The 12,355-nt window shown below is 48.6% G+C and overlaps 1 protein-coding gene across 3 annotated transcripts in view; it reads left to right on the top strand.

Moving 5' to 3' along the window:
• Positions 1 to 12,355, top strand: part of JADE2 (jade family PHD finger 2) — a 148,246-nt gene that overhangs the window by 81,118 nt on the left and 54,773 nt on the right. For 2 of the 3 annotated variants that reach the window (XM_054694384.1, XM_037509296.2), the window contains exon 1: positions 8,761 to 8,921. The exons of the other annotated variant lie outside the window; for it this stretch is intronic. The gene's annotated coding sequence lies outside the window, so the exon portion shown is untranslated. Of the gene's footprint in view, positions 1 to 8,760; positions 8,922 to 12,355 lie in introns of those variants that run through there. 3 annotated transcript variants of the gene reach the window in all.

Raw genomic sequence — 12,355 nt, 5'->3', positions numbered from 1 at the left:
TTTGTTTTGGTTATTGTCTCTTTGCTGTGCAAAAGCTCTTTAATTTGATGTAATCCCAGCTGTTAATCTTTGCCTTCTCTATCACTGCTTTGGGTGCTGTGTCTGCAAAGATGTCTTTGAGGTGCATGTCATGTAGTGTTTCGCCTATATTTTCTTCTATATATTTTATGGTTTCAGGTCTTATGTCTAGTTCTTTAATCCATTTTGAGTTGGTTTTTTTTGTGCATGGTGTGAGGTAGTAGTCAAGCTTCATTCTTGAAGCTTGTAGTGACCCAGTTTTCCCAGCACCATTTATTGAACAAACTTTCTTTGCTCCAGTGCATATTCTTTGCTCCTTTGATTAATTGGCCATAAATCTGTGGGTTTATTTCTGGATTTTCTATTCGGTTCCATTGGTTCGTGTGTCTGTTCTTAGTCTAATACCATGCAGTTTTGATGATTATGGCTTTGTAGTATAGTTTGAAATCTGGGCGTGTGATGCCTCCATTCCCTTCTTTTTTTTCAGGAGTGCTTTGGCTATTCAGGGTTTTTGGTGATTCCATATGAATTTCATCAATAATTGTTCTATTTCTTTGAAGAATGTCATTGAAATTTTTATTGGAATAGCATTGAATCTGTAAATTGCTTTTAGGATGGCCATTTTAAAAATGTTAATTCTTCCAATCCATGAGCAAGGGATGTGTTTCCATTTGTTTGTGTCTTCTATTTCTTTTAACAGCGTTTTATAGTTTTCTTTATATAGGTCCTTTACCTCATTTGTTAGGTTTATTCCCAAGTATTTGATTTTTTTTTGTTTCAATAATAAAAGGGATGGTTTATTTGATTTCTTCTTCTTCAAATTTATTGTTTGTGTATAGGAAGGCTAATGATTTTGCGTGTTGATTTTATATCCTGCCACTTTACTAAACTGATTGCTTAGTTGAATTAGTTTTTCTGTGGAGTTTTTGGGGTTCTCTATGTATATTATCATATCATCTGCAAATAGTGATAGTTTAACTTCTTCCTTCCTTATTTGGATTCCTTGTACGTCTTTCTCTTGTCTTATTGCTCTGGCTTTCACTAGCCTTTTTCTACATTGCTCAGGCTGTCCCAGATTGTCAACTGCCAGCTAGTTCACCTCAACAGCACTTAGGATGTGGCTTGGCACTGTCCAGTAGAGATGTTGCTAGTGATGTTCACCTAAAAAGCAGGGGTCATGGGGCTAACAGCCACCTGCACCTTCTCTCAGGGAGGAGAGCCCCTAACCACAAACATTTAGAAGAAAGGGAAACACAGTTCATGGACCATTCCAATGTCAACAGACCCTAAGAGTGCCTCCTGACCTTGGTGAAAAGCCAGATAGAATAAAGTTTCTGGTTCTGGAAGAGAGTCTAGGTCTGTCCCAAAGCCAGTAGGTACTCACTCTGTGGGCTGGTGAAGCCGCAGAATTGGGCCTATAGGAAGCAGGACCTGCCCTAGGTCACGCCAAAGTCCCTGGCATAGCTGAGTTACTGGCGCTGACAGCATCCTTTTGGAAGACTAGACACAGACGTCAGAAAATCAGACCTTCCAACCTTCACCCCATTACTGTATGCAAATGAGAAATGGGTGCTTTGTCCCTGCCTTGAAGCTAACCTGCTAAATTCTGGCTTGGTGCTATGCTCTTGTGCCCACCCCCCTAACCTCTCTCTCCTCCATTCTGAATTTCTTCACCAAAACATCACTGACCACTCACACACACCAACACCCAGTGAGAGGGTCCGGCTACGCCACCTTCTGCTTGCCTCTAGAACAGGGATCAGCCAGAAAATAAATATTTTAGACTTTGCGATCCATAGGTCTATACAGTGTCTGTTGCAGCTACTCGACTCAGTTTTGTAATGTGAAGGCAGCCAGGACAATATGTAAATGATGGGATGTTGCTGTGTTCCTTTGTTAATGAATACTGAAATTGGAATCTCATTTAATTTCCATGTGTCATGAAATATTTTCTTCTTTAATTTTTTTTCAACCTTTTAAAAATATGAACACTATTCTTAGCTCGAGGGCTGTACAAAAATAGGCAGAAGGCCAGATCAGGCCCTCAGGCCACAGTTTGCCAATTCCCTGTTCTAGAATGTGCTGTCCTGGGGCCCAGACTCCCAGAATCACTGAGGCAGTAAGCCACATCCTACCAAAACATGGGTGCTAATAGAGTGACTGTTCTGATTTGCCCCTAGGAACTGGGATTGAGGGGTTTCCTGCAATGTGGGATTTTTGATGCTAACACCAGGATAGTCCCAGGAAAACCGGAACAGTGGTTACCCTAGGTAGTAATCATTAACCCAAAGAGACAGGCTTTAGGAAACTGCTGGTCAGGGTTATGATATTGCCCCTGAGGGACTATCCCATGCCTGCCTAGTCCTTGTGGTTTATTGTAGGGTCTTCTCCTGATCCTTTGGGCCCACCTTCTGCTTGCCTCTAGAGTGATATGCAGAGAGGTGCCCCCTCCTCCAAGCAAAAAAACCTCTGTGGTCTGGGCGCTCTCAAAAGGCAGGAAGTTGAATCATCTACTCCGGTAATGTCTCAGTCAGCCTGTGGGTCTGCCCTGGGAGTTCAGGGCTCCAGGCCCAGGGGGCTGGCTATACACTTTGTTTGCTGCTTTCTCTGAATAGGAAAGCTCCAGAGACTTCTGAAGAAATAAGAGCTGTTGAGTCAAGTGGGGAGGAGAGCTGGATGGCCAGTCCACATGGGCTCTCACCCAGCTCTGGCCTAAGCTTGCTGTGTGGCCTTCAGTGACTCCCTCACTCTCTCTGTTTCTTGGCTTCTACCACAGAAATGCTGATTTTTGAAATCCCCTTGAAATGCGAGTGTGAATGGTGACCAAAGTGAGAGCATCCAGGTCCCCGCAGAGCTCATCCGAGCCTTCCGCCCAGGGAGGCAGGCTGCTCAGACATAAGTCCCTGTCTTCCACCCACCTGGGAGCCGAACCTCACCAACCACCCACTACTGACTGCGGAGACATTAGAAAGGCAACAAGTGTGTGTTTTGGGAGGCTGGAGGAGAGTCACAGAAGAGTATGAAAAGTAGGTTAAAGAGGGGTCCCCAGGGCCTCCCCTGGTGGCACAGGTGGTTGAGTGCAGTGCTGTGAAGCTGTCTGCATCCTCTGTAGCGCTGGTTCAATCCTGGCCGACAGGCAAGGGTCCCACATGGTGCAGCAGACCTCTCCTGTCGCACCTGCTGCTCCCCTCAGCAGTGTATTTCATCAGCCTGCTTGTACTGTTCCCCACTCTGTCTCTGGTGAGTCCTCTCACCCTCCGGCGACTCTGGCCTGTACCCCGGTTCTTCTATAAATAAGTAAATCTTAAAAAAAAAAAAAAAAAAAAAAAAAAGAGGGCCTCCCCTGTGGCTCAGCGGGTTGAATGCAGCGCTGTAAGCCTTTGCAGTGCAGGTTCAATCCTGGCCGACAAGCAAGAATCCCCCATTGTGCGGTAGATCTCTCCTGTTGCATCCGCTGCTCCCCTCAGCAGTATATTTCAATCGTCTGCCTGTTCTGCTCCCCACTCTCTCTCTGGTGAATCCTCTTACCCTCCCACGCCTCTGACCTGTACCCCAGCTCTTGTATTAAATAAATAAATAAATAAATCTTAAAAAAAAGAGGGGTACCCACAGATAACATCAATGATACCCTCCTACCCCCTGTTGCTTTTATTAAGGGCTCACTGTGTGCCAACTTGAATGATCTCATTTGATCTCCACAATGATCCTTTAAGATAAGGACTATCATTATTTTCATTTCTAAGTCATCTTATAAGGCAAATGAAGCCCAGAGAGGTTAAATACCTTGCCCATGGCCAGACAGTGGTGATGCAGGCATTAACCATTGATAGTCTGTACCACCGAGGCTGGAAGCTGTGGGCTCGTGTTCAGGAAGTCCACGGGCAGCAGGGGGAAGAGATGAGCTTCTCAGAGAAGTCAACAGTGGGCTGAGGGAGGAGATTGGAGCAGATTCCTGGGCCTGCACAAAGTCCTCCAGGTGATACTTTTAAGTCTGGGGGTTGTTGGACTTGGGAATTATCCCCCAGATGAGGCAGGTCACACCCCACAGATTCTCCAGACGGTGTCTGAGGGTCTGGTGAGAAAGTTGGACAGAAGAATTTTACAGCCCAGTGACAACTAAGCAAAGACAGCTGGCCCTACTTCAAAGTGCCCCCTGGGTGTCTCTGCACCCCCTTCCTGCACCCCCCTTCCTGTACCACATTCAGGATTCAGTTGAGGTCCACATGGGCCATGCCACACCCTGCTCATTCCTGTCCTTCCTCTGTGAGGGAGGGAACAATGAACACCAGCAGGTCTAACTACACTTAGTAGAGAACCAAGCCCATGGAAGGCCAGTAGGGACCCTCCAAGGGTGTGCTTCCTAGGTGGAGGCAGCCCCCAACTTAGCTCTCCTCAGTAACCCAGCAAGCCTAGCCCACTGACTGGACCCCCAACGTAGAATCAGGCTAGGCGTGGGGATGCCTTCTCTCTTATGAGTAGCAGATTCAAAGTCAAAGAGGTTTATCCCTGGTGTTCCTTACCCTCTCTAGAGCCCCATGAAACCCTTCACAAAGCCCTTCATCTAAGAAAGGTTTTATTCATCAGGTCTGCCCTGAGGGAACTGATTGGGTTGGTAAGAGTAGGCTTTACAGCCTTCATTAGCCTAAGGACCTACTAGCAGCCAGGCCTGGGATGATGCTTCTTCGTGGAGGTTGGGGGCCTGGAAGCTGAGGCCACCATCCTGACCCACACCAGGCCTCAGGAACCAAATCATCTTACAGGCATTTGGCATCCCTTACCTGGCTATTTGGGGCAGCCTTGCACTAGACTTGATTATGGCAAAACTAAAATAGTTCCTTATTAGAAATGGCTGGCTCACTCTTCCAAACCAACCTTTTTGTGTCCCTTGGGGTCTGGTGGTGAGCACAGCCCCATCCTACCCTCCAGTCCCTCCGGTAGGAGGGAGGAGCAGTCCAGGCAGCTTAGCATTTCCCAGGGCCCCAGATCAGAATGTGAGCTCCAGGAGCCCAGGTAGGGAGGAGGGCTAGTGGCAGCATAGTGCCTCTGGTCTAAGCCCTGCCTTCTTCGCTGCTCCCAGCTCCTCCCCATGAGAAAAGGGCAGAACAGGACTGGCCGGTTGAGGACACTTTGAGACTGTGCCCAGGGAGTGATAGTTCTGGCCTTTCCCTCCTCCCTAAGAGTGCCAGCCTGGGTGTGGGGCCCTGGAGGCCTCAGTCCAAAGGCCACTAACAGCTCAGAGGCTGCGAGTATGCAGAGGGGCCTTTCTCTAGCCGGGGAGCTGCAGGACAAAAGAGAGCAGGCAGGGGAGAAGAAAGACTGAGCATTAGTGTGGGTCCTGGGGCCTAGTGCGTCTCTGCCTGGCCAGGGCTGGGCTACCCCACTGCCCTCCTCTTCTCCACCTTGCAGCCTGCTGCCTCTGGACCACGCTCTGCTGAATAGGCCGTCTTCTGGCCCTCCTGCTCATGGGGAGCAAGTCTCCTGTAAGACTTGAGGGATTGCTCATCAAGCCACCACGCTCCTGGAGGCAGGCGAGTCCCAGCTACTCTTGCCAGAGAGTTCCTCTGCCAGGGCATTTGCCCTTATCAGGGGTGGATGCTGTCAGACTTGCTAATGGTGTCATTTCTGATGGGGCAGGTGGGTGAGGGAGAGTGTTTGAGTCAGAGAGCCCTTGGCAAGTCCCTTAAATTGCCTCTGGGCAGTGGTCCATTGTAGCCCTTGGCACTGGTGGTGCCAAGTGGGTCCCATGGGGTGCCAGCTGGTGGGAGCAGGGTTGCTTACAGCTCCTAGGAGCTCCTGGGAAATGCAGTGTGGTCAGAACAAGGGAGCCCATCACATAGTTGGGCACTATGGTCTAGAATGGAGACCTGCAGAAACAGGTCCTGGGTAGCCTGGGTAGGGATGGAGCAGTGGAAATTTGGAAATGGCTGAGGAGCTGGACTCAAGGCTGCTGGTTCCCTGATGCTGGACTTGGCATGGGATGGGAAGGAAGTAGAAGGGACAGGTAAAAAAGATGCCCACTGGCATCTTCAAGTGTCAGAAATCAGAGGAAAACAGTCACTTCCAGATTAGAGAGGGTTTGAGAGGACTTCCCGAAGAGGCCACCTGTCCACTGAGAAAGAGGGGGCGCTTTTCCAGTTGAGACTGAGGGAGGACTATGAGAGCAAGAGTCTTGAGGAGGGAACACGCCAGGCAGGTGCAAGGACCAGAGAGCTGTCCAAGGGAAATGTATACAAAGGTGGTGGGTGATGAGCTCTGGCCCTGAGCCTTAGGCCCTTCCAAGCCTTTGCCCACCATTATGGGTTGAATGGTGTCCCCACAAAAAGATATGTCAAAGTCCTATCCCCCAGAACCTATGAATGTACCCTTCCTTGGATGTACCCTTCCTTGGAAATAAGGTCTTTGCAGAGTTGATCAATTTAAGATGAGGTCATCAGGGTGGACTCTAATTCACTGTGACTGATGTCCTTGTAAAAGGAGAGGAATTTGAACACAGACACAGAAGGAAGAATTCCATGTGAAGACACACAGACACAGAAAAGGAAGGCGGTCACATGGAGATGAAGGCAGAGTCTGGAGTCCCGCAGCCAAGGAAAGCCAGACGTTACCAGAAGCTGGAAGCAGCAAGGGAGGATCCTCCCCTAGGGGCTTTGAAGGGAGCATGGCTCTGTCAGCACTTTGACTTTGAACTTCTAGCCTTCTGAATTATGAGCGAATACATTTTTGTTGTCTCAGCTCACTCAGAGTGGCTCCAGAGAGTCAAGTGTGGCTTCTCCATGTGCCCTGATGCTGAGCCCTTGTCCAATAGATCTGTAAGGTTTGCTGAGTAGCCTGACTTCCTGACTATTCCAAAGGTTCCCTCAGGGCAGGCCTGAGCAGGCTAGGGCAGCATGCTGCCTGGAATACAGTGGGTGCTCAGTCAATTGCAGTGAATGAAATGGCAGTCAAGGGTGCTGAGCACCTCTGACACTGGTATGAGCCATCTTCTGCACAGGCTGGCCGAGATCGGGTGGGCAGTCCTCGCAGAGGTCACAGCATCGCTACCCGGGCAGCAGCTCTGCTCTCTGGCTTCTTCCTGGCCCCTTATGAGTCTGCATAACATGGGGAAATTCCTAACCTTCCCTTTCAATCAGGCCATTGGCCCCAGGAGTTTGCCACAGCATAACTACTCAGGTCCCTCCAACAAGGGGACTGTCTGTGGCTGGATGACTCATGCACGCTGCTCCATCCCGCAGCCTTGGGCGGGACCCAGGCCTGGGGACAGTGCCAGCCAAGGCAGCCTAGGAGCTTGACATCTCGTCGTCCCAACCCAGTCCCCAGGAACGGCGTGTACTCCAGGCTTCAGGACAAAGCTCTGGAAATAGGCAGACAACTCTCATTTGAACTGAGATGTGAGTGATGAAAAAGAGCCAACAGAGGAAACAGTGAGTTCAAAGGCCCTGAGGTAGGAAGGAACTTGGTGTGACTAAGAACTGAAAGGAAAGCAGGGTGGTTGGAGCCTGGTAAAAGAGAACGCGGTGGTAGGACCTGTGATTAGAGGGGGCCCCCAGGAGCCTGGTGAAAGCGCAGTGGTAGGATGTGTGATTGGATGGGGCTCGCGGGATAATCCAGGATAACCTCTCCATGCCAGGGCCCATAGTTGACTCATGTCTGAAAAGTCCCTTTTGTCACATAAGTAATATGTTCCAGGTTTTGGGGAGCACAGCATAGACATTTTGGGGACATTAATCTGCTTCCCACAGTGTGTCTCTGATCCTTCTGCTCTCTTTCTCAATGTATCACAATTCTGTTTGCTTATCTACCTACCTATTTGGACCTGACCATGGATCTATTGACCTGTCACCACCACAATTTATCTCCCTATCCCTTTATCAAGTATCAACAAGTTATCTATCAATCTATCATTCCTCCCTGTCTTTAATCTTTCAGTCTCATAATTGCATCACCCCTCAGCCATTTATCTAGGAAACTGACTTTTAGACTCAATTTATCATTTAGTTGTACTCTATCCATGACGAATTATCAATCATCTGGCTCCATATTTGCACATGTGTCCTATATGTGGAGTTTCTTCCTCAGTGTCTATTAATAGATTCAATAAATATTCACTGAGTGCTTGCCATGGCCCAATTGTACCTCATGTATGTGTGAGATAATGGGCTGATGACACCCCAGTAGCCATATCGGATCCTTTTTCATAATCATCATCATCATCATCATCATCATCACCAGTGCCATCGTTTGTAATCCACACACACAGTGCAATTTTGTTATCTTCATGGGCACCATTTTTATATGAACTTTCCAGCCTAATCCAGGCTTTCTAGTCTGCATTTTGCTCACTAGTCATCCTGTATATGCATAAATAATGCAGACTCATTTTAACTTGATCTTAGATAAAGTGTGGGTAGAAAAGTATATCTGCTGGGCAAGCATCTTAAGCAGCAAATAACAAGCCCTAAAGTTAAATGGAAATTATTTTTAGGTTGTCTGGGCAAATAGCACAGATGATGGGGGGACTCCAGAGATACGGCATCAGGCGTGTGTGGGCACACACACACAGCACATGCATGCACGTGCATTCACACAACTGCACACGTGCACACACAAGCACATGTGCACCCTCCCTCTTCCCTCTGCCCCCGCAGAGTTGCTCCTTCCTGGCTTCCTCCTCCCCCCACGCACACACAGGGCCAAAGCAGACACTGCAGCACTGACTCATGTCCTACCTCATCTTGTTTCCAGTCTAGGAATCTCACCTCTCCACCTCAGCTGTGAGGCCTTTCCAGGCAAGAATGGTGCCTCCCCCTCTTTGGGCATATGCTCCTAGCCTGAGCAACCGAGGACAAATACCCAGGAGCATTTTGCCTTTCCTTGAATGCTGAGGGCAGCTGGGGATCAGGGAGGTAAGAAGCTATAGATGCCCAGTGGCATAGGCTCTCCAGGAAGATACTCCATTGCATAACACTGTCCTCTCTGCCTCCCAAATTTGCCTCTCTGTTCCCGCAGCTGAATGCCAGGGTAATACAGGGTCTCTTCCTATAAAACTCTTCTAGAGCAGCTGTGTTAGGTGGATAATCAGCCTGGAGCTGGACTAGTTGGGGATCAGCTCAACAAGAATTCCCCTGTTTCCAAGCATCTACATGGCACAAGCATCCAGTGCCAATTCCTGTCTAAACCTCTCCCCAGGGCCCTGGCTGGCAATGCAGCACATGTGGACGCCGCTTGCCACCTGCCACAGCTATAGGTCTTGAATGGCCAGCAATCATAGTGCTCCAAGCCAGCCCAGGCTCACACTTCACTTGTCCATAGCTCTAAGGGAGGAGCAGCTTGCTCGCTAGTGCCTACAGAAGGTTCCCAAGACAGGCACCTTGTATCTCAGAGCATTTCCTGTTAGTAAGAGACTGGTCAAGACCTGGACGCTATTCATGAAGGCAGACCTGGGTGATTTCAGGGTGTTGCAACTTCTGGTCACACCCTGAGCTTTCATCCTGTGTATACATGTCACCCCATCTAAATGTACTGTGTGCGCCTTTTGCATGTCTCTGTAGCTAAAGCCAGAGCAGCCAAAGGAGTTGTAGTAGAGCAGGCTGCACCTGTGCACAGCTGACTGCAATGCCTCCCAGAGCCCAAGCCCCAGCCTCAAGCAGGCTCTTCTCTCATCCAGTCCAGAACCTCACTCAGTGGATTTCATGAACTGTTTCGGACCCTCCAAGTAATGAATAATCCCCACGTTTGTTCCTTAAAGAGTCAGGATGGGTCAGTTATTCTCAAGTAAAATGTGTTAAAGGAAGGAGTTCCTCCAGGCGGCCCCGGTACTCAGAAGTTTCTTTCCATACTGGTTCTGAGACTCAGCCGGCCAAAGGGCAAGTGAGACTTTTCCATGCTCCTGCTGCATCAACCTGCATGAAAAGGCTCTGGAATGGACTTGGAATCTCAGGATGGGCCAGCTACAGGAGCTCAGAGGCCCTGACAGTGGGACCCAGAGAAGGTCAAAAAGATCTAGGCCACCCAGCGGTTGGCACCCAGAGGGCAATCTTCTTGCCTTGCCCACCAGGATCATACTCTGGCCCTCTATCCCAACAGTGCATCCATCCTAGAGAATTCTAAGTACCTGTAGGGCCACTAGCACTGCCCAAATGCAAAGGGCTTCTTGGGATTCCCTCAACAGTTCCAGAGTCAAGGCTTCCTCTTCATCTCCACAGCCTCCACCTCAACCCACTATCCCTTCCCAAGCTCACTGTCTGTACTTGAACATAAACAACTTCTCATCATTTGGATGGGCATCTTCCCAGACCCCTTTTTTCTATGAAATCATCCTTGTGCATGACTCTTCAGATGAGAGGTAGATTTCCATATATCTTCATGTGAAGAGGGTCATCCTGTACAAATCACCCTGAAACTTGTTGTCACTTAACACTTTTATTAGGACGCTTTCTATATAAGATAGATAAAAACTGTAGGATACTACTTCCTGTGCTACTTTTTGTTTTTTTTAATATGGCTTATTTAGCTGTTTCTGTAACAATAGACATTCAAGCTGTTTCCAGTTTTTTGGTTTTTTTTTGGTTTTTTACTGCTATGAACAATGCTGTAATGACATTCTTAAACAGTGCCCATACCAGAGGATCACCTGGGAGAGATCCCTGGAGGTAGACTGCATACTCTCACCTCCTTCTTCCAGCTTGGGGCAACTGGAGGCTCTCATCTTTAACCCCCAAGCGGTTTACTAGTATATTTTCCTATACTAAGGGCAGCACCCACTTCAGGAAGAATCCTGGAGCTAGCTAGCAGCATGTTATTCTATAGCCCACTGCATTGCTGTGGGTCAGGCAGAAGCCATCTCCTCGCTAGAACCCCCGCCAGGTTCATCTGAATTACCATCTGTATGCAGGTCCAACTGCAGGCCCTTCTGAAGAAACTCTCTTGACCATTCCACCCCAATGGCTCCCCAATGACTTGTTTGACCTTGACCATCCTGCACATGTCTTCCTTTAAATCCCTTGGGAAGAGCATCTGAACCAAGAACTCACAGTCCTGAGAGTCTTATTTGTGTTGGTGCTTGTTAAATGCATATTATTTCCAGTAAAACCAAGTTAACTCCAGCAGGGCAATGAATGCATCATCAGTAAATGCATGCGAGGGCCACTGATAGTCTGCCAGATGGGGGGAGATTTGCTGCTGTTTATCAGAAATCCTGGGAAAAGGTTTTGTTTACCTTGTTCAATTTGACTTTAGCCAATGCCTTTGGCTCTTGGGGGTTCTTAGATTGAGCCAGGGCCCTCAGCTCTGAGCGAAGTGTCTCACACTTTGATTCTGGTCAAGCTGGTCCCTGACTTGGCTGGCTTTATTGACTGCTGCCAGTTTCTAGAGATGTGTTTAGAGGCCCAAGGGATCATCACTGCCTTCTGCCATCTGTGGCCTCTGGGCTGATCTGAGAATCTGAAGAGGGACAGGTGGCCTGACTGGCATATCATCCAGACATCTCCTGGGGCTGGTCACTACCAGATCTAAACCAGCTGGCAAAGGCTCCAGAGGACTGTCTCTCCCAGGCATGCATTTGTAGTGTACCACAGAAAGAGCCAAGGCTAGATCTTGCCAGGGCAGTGTCTTCAGCCACAGACACAGTGCTGGGCAGCTTTTCCCTTGGTCCAAAGCCCCAGTTGCAACCTCTGCCTGGAGCCCCAGAGGCAGATGCCTGCATTTGTCTTCAAGATTTGTCTTCAAGAATGCCAAATTAGGTGCTTTGCACAGGTCTTGGCATATAGTAGGCAGCCAGGAAATATTTACTGAATGAATGAATGACTAACAGAATGACTATCTACCCTCCCTTAAAGGAGGCCACCTAATGTTACTGACTATACGTGGTGGGCTAAGGACTAGATTCTAGAAACAGAGGAGACAGAAGAAAGTGAGTAAACTTCACCTGCCTCTGTGCAATCTACCCAGATTCCATTCTTTCCCTGCAGAATTCCCAGGAGTCCTCTAGGAACGCTAATGTCAGGGCAAGTGTTGTGACCCAATTTTCCTAACCCTCTGGTGTGAGTGTGGACGAGGAATATCGGCTTCATTTGGGAGTTTGTAAGACATGCCTGCTCTGCAGCCCCACCTCAAACCTCATGAATCAGAATCTGTGCTTGAACAAGATCCAGGTGATTCATGTGTGTTATCATCAGACAATTAGTAAGTGAACACAGGCCCAGAACCCACATGTGACTTATCACCTGACACAGAGGTGAGCTGCTGGACAGCATAGCTAAGTACATCTGGGGCTTCCGCTACCTCAATGACTCAAATTGAGTCAGATATTTTCTGTCTCTCCAGCCCGTGAGTACTGTTG

The sequence above is a fragment of the Talpa occidentalis genome, unplaced genomic scaffold, assembly GCF_014898055.3.
Source record: "Talpa occidentalis isolate TD23 unplaced genomic scaffold, MPIMG_talOcc4v2.1 talOcc4.13, whole genome shotgun sequence".
Taxonomy (NCBI): Eukaryota; Metazoa; Chordata; class Mammalia; order Eulipotyphla; family Talpidae; genus Talpa; species Talpa occidentalis.
Note: the sequence above shows the minus strand (reverse complement) of the source record. Positions and strands in the feature narration are given on the sequence as shown.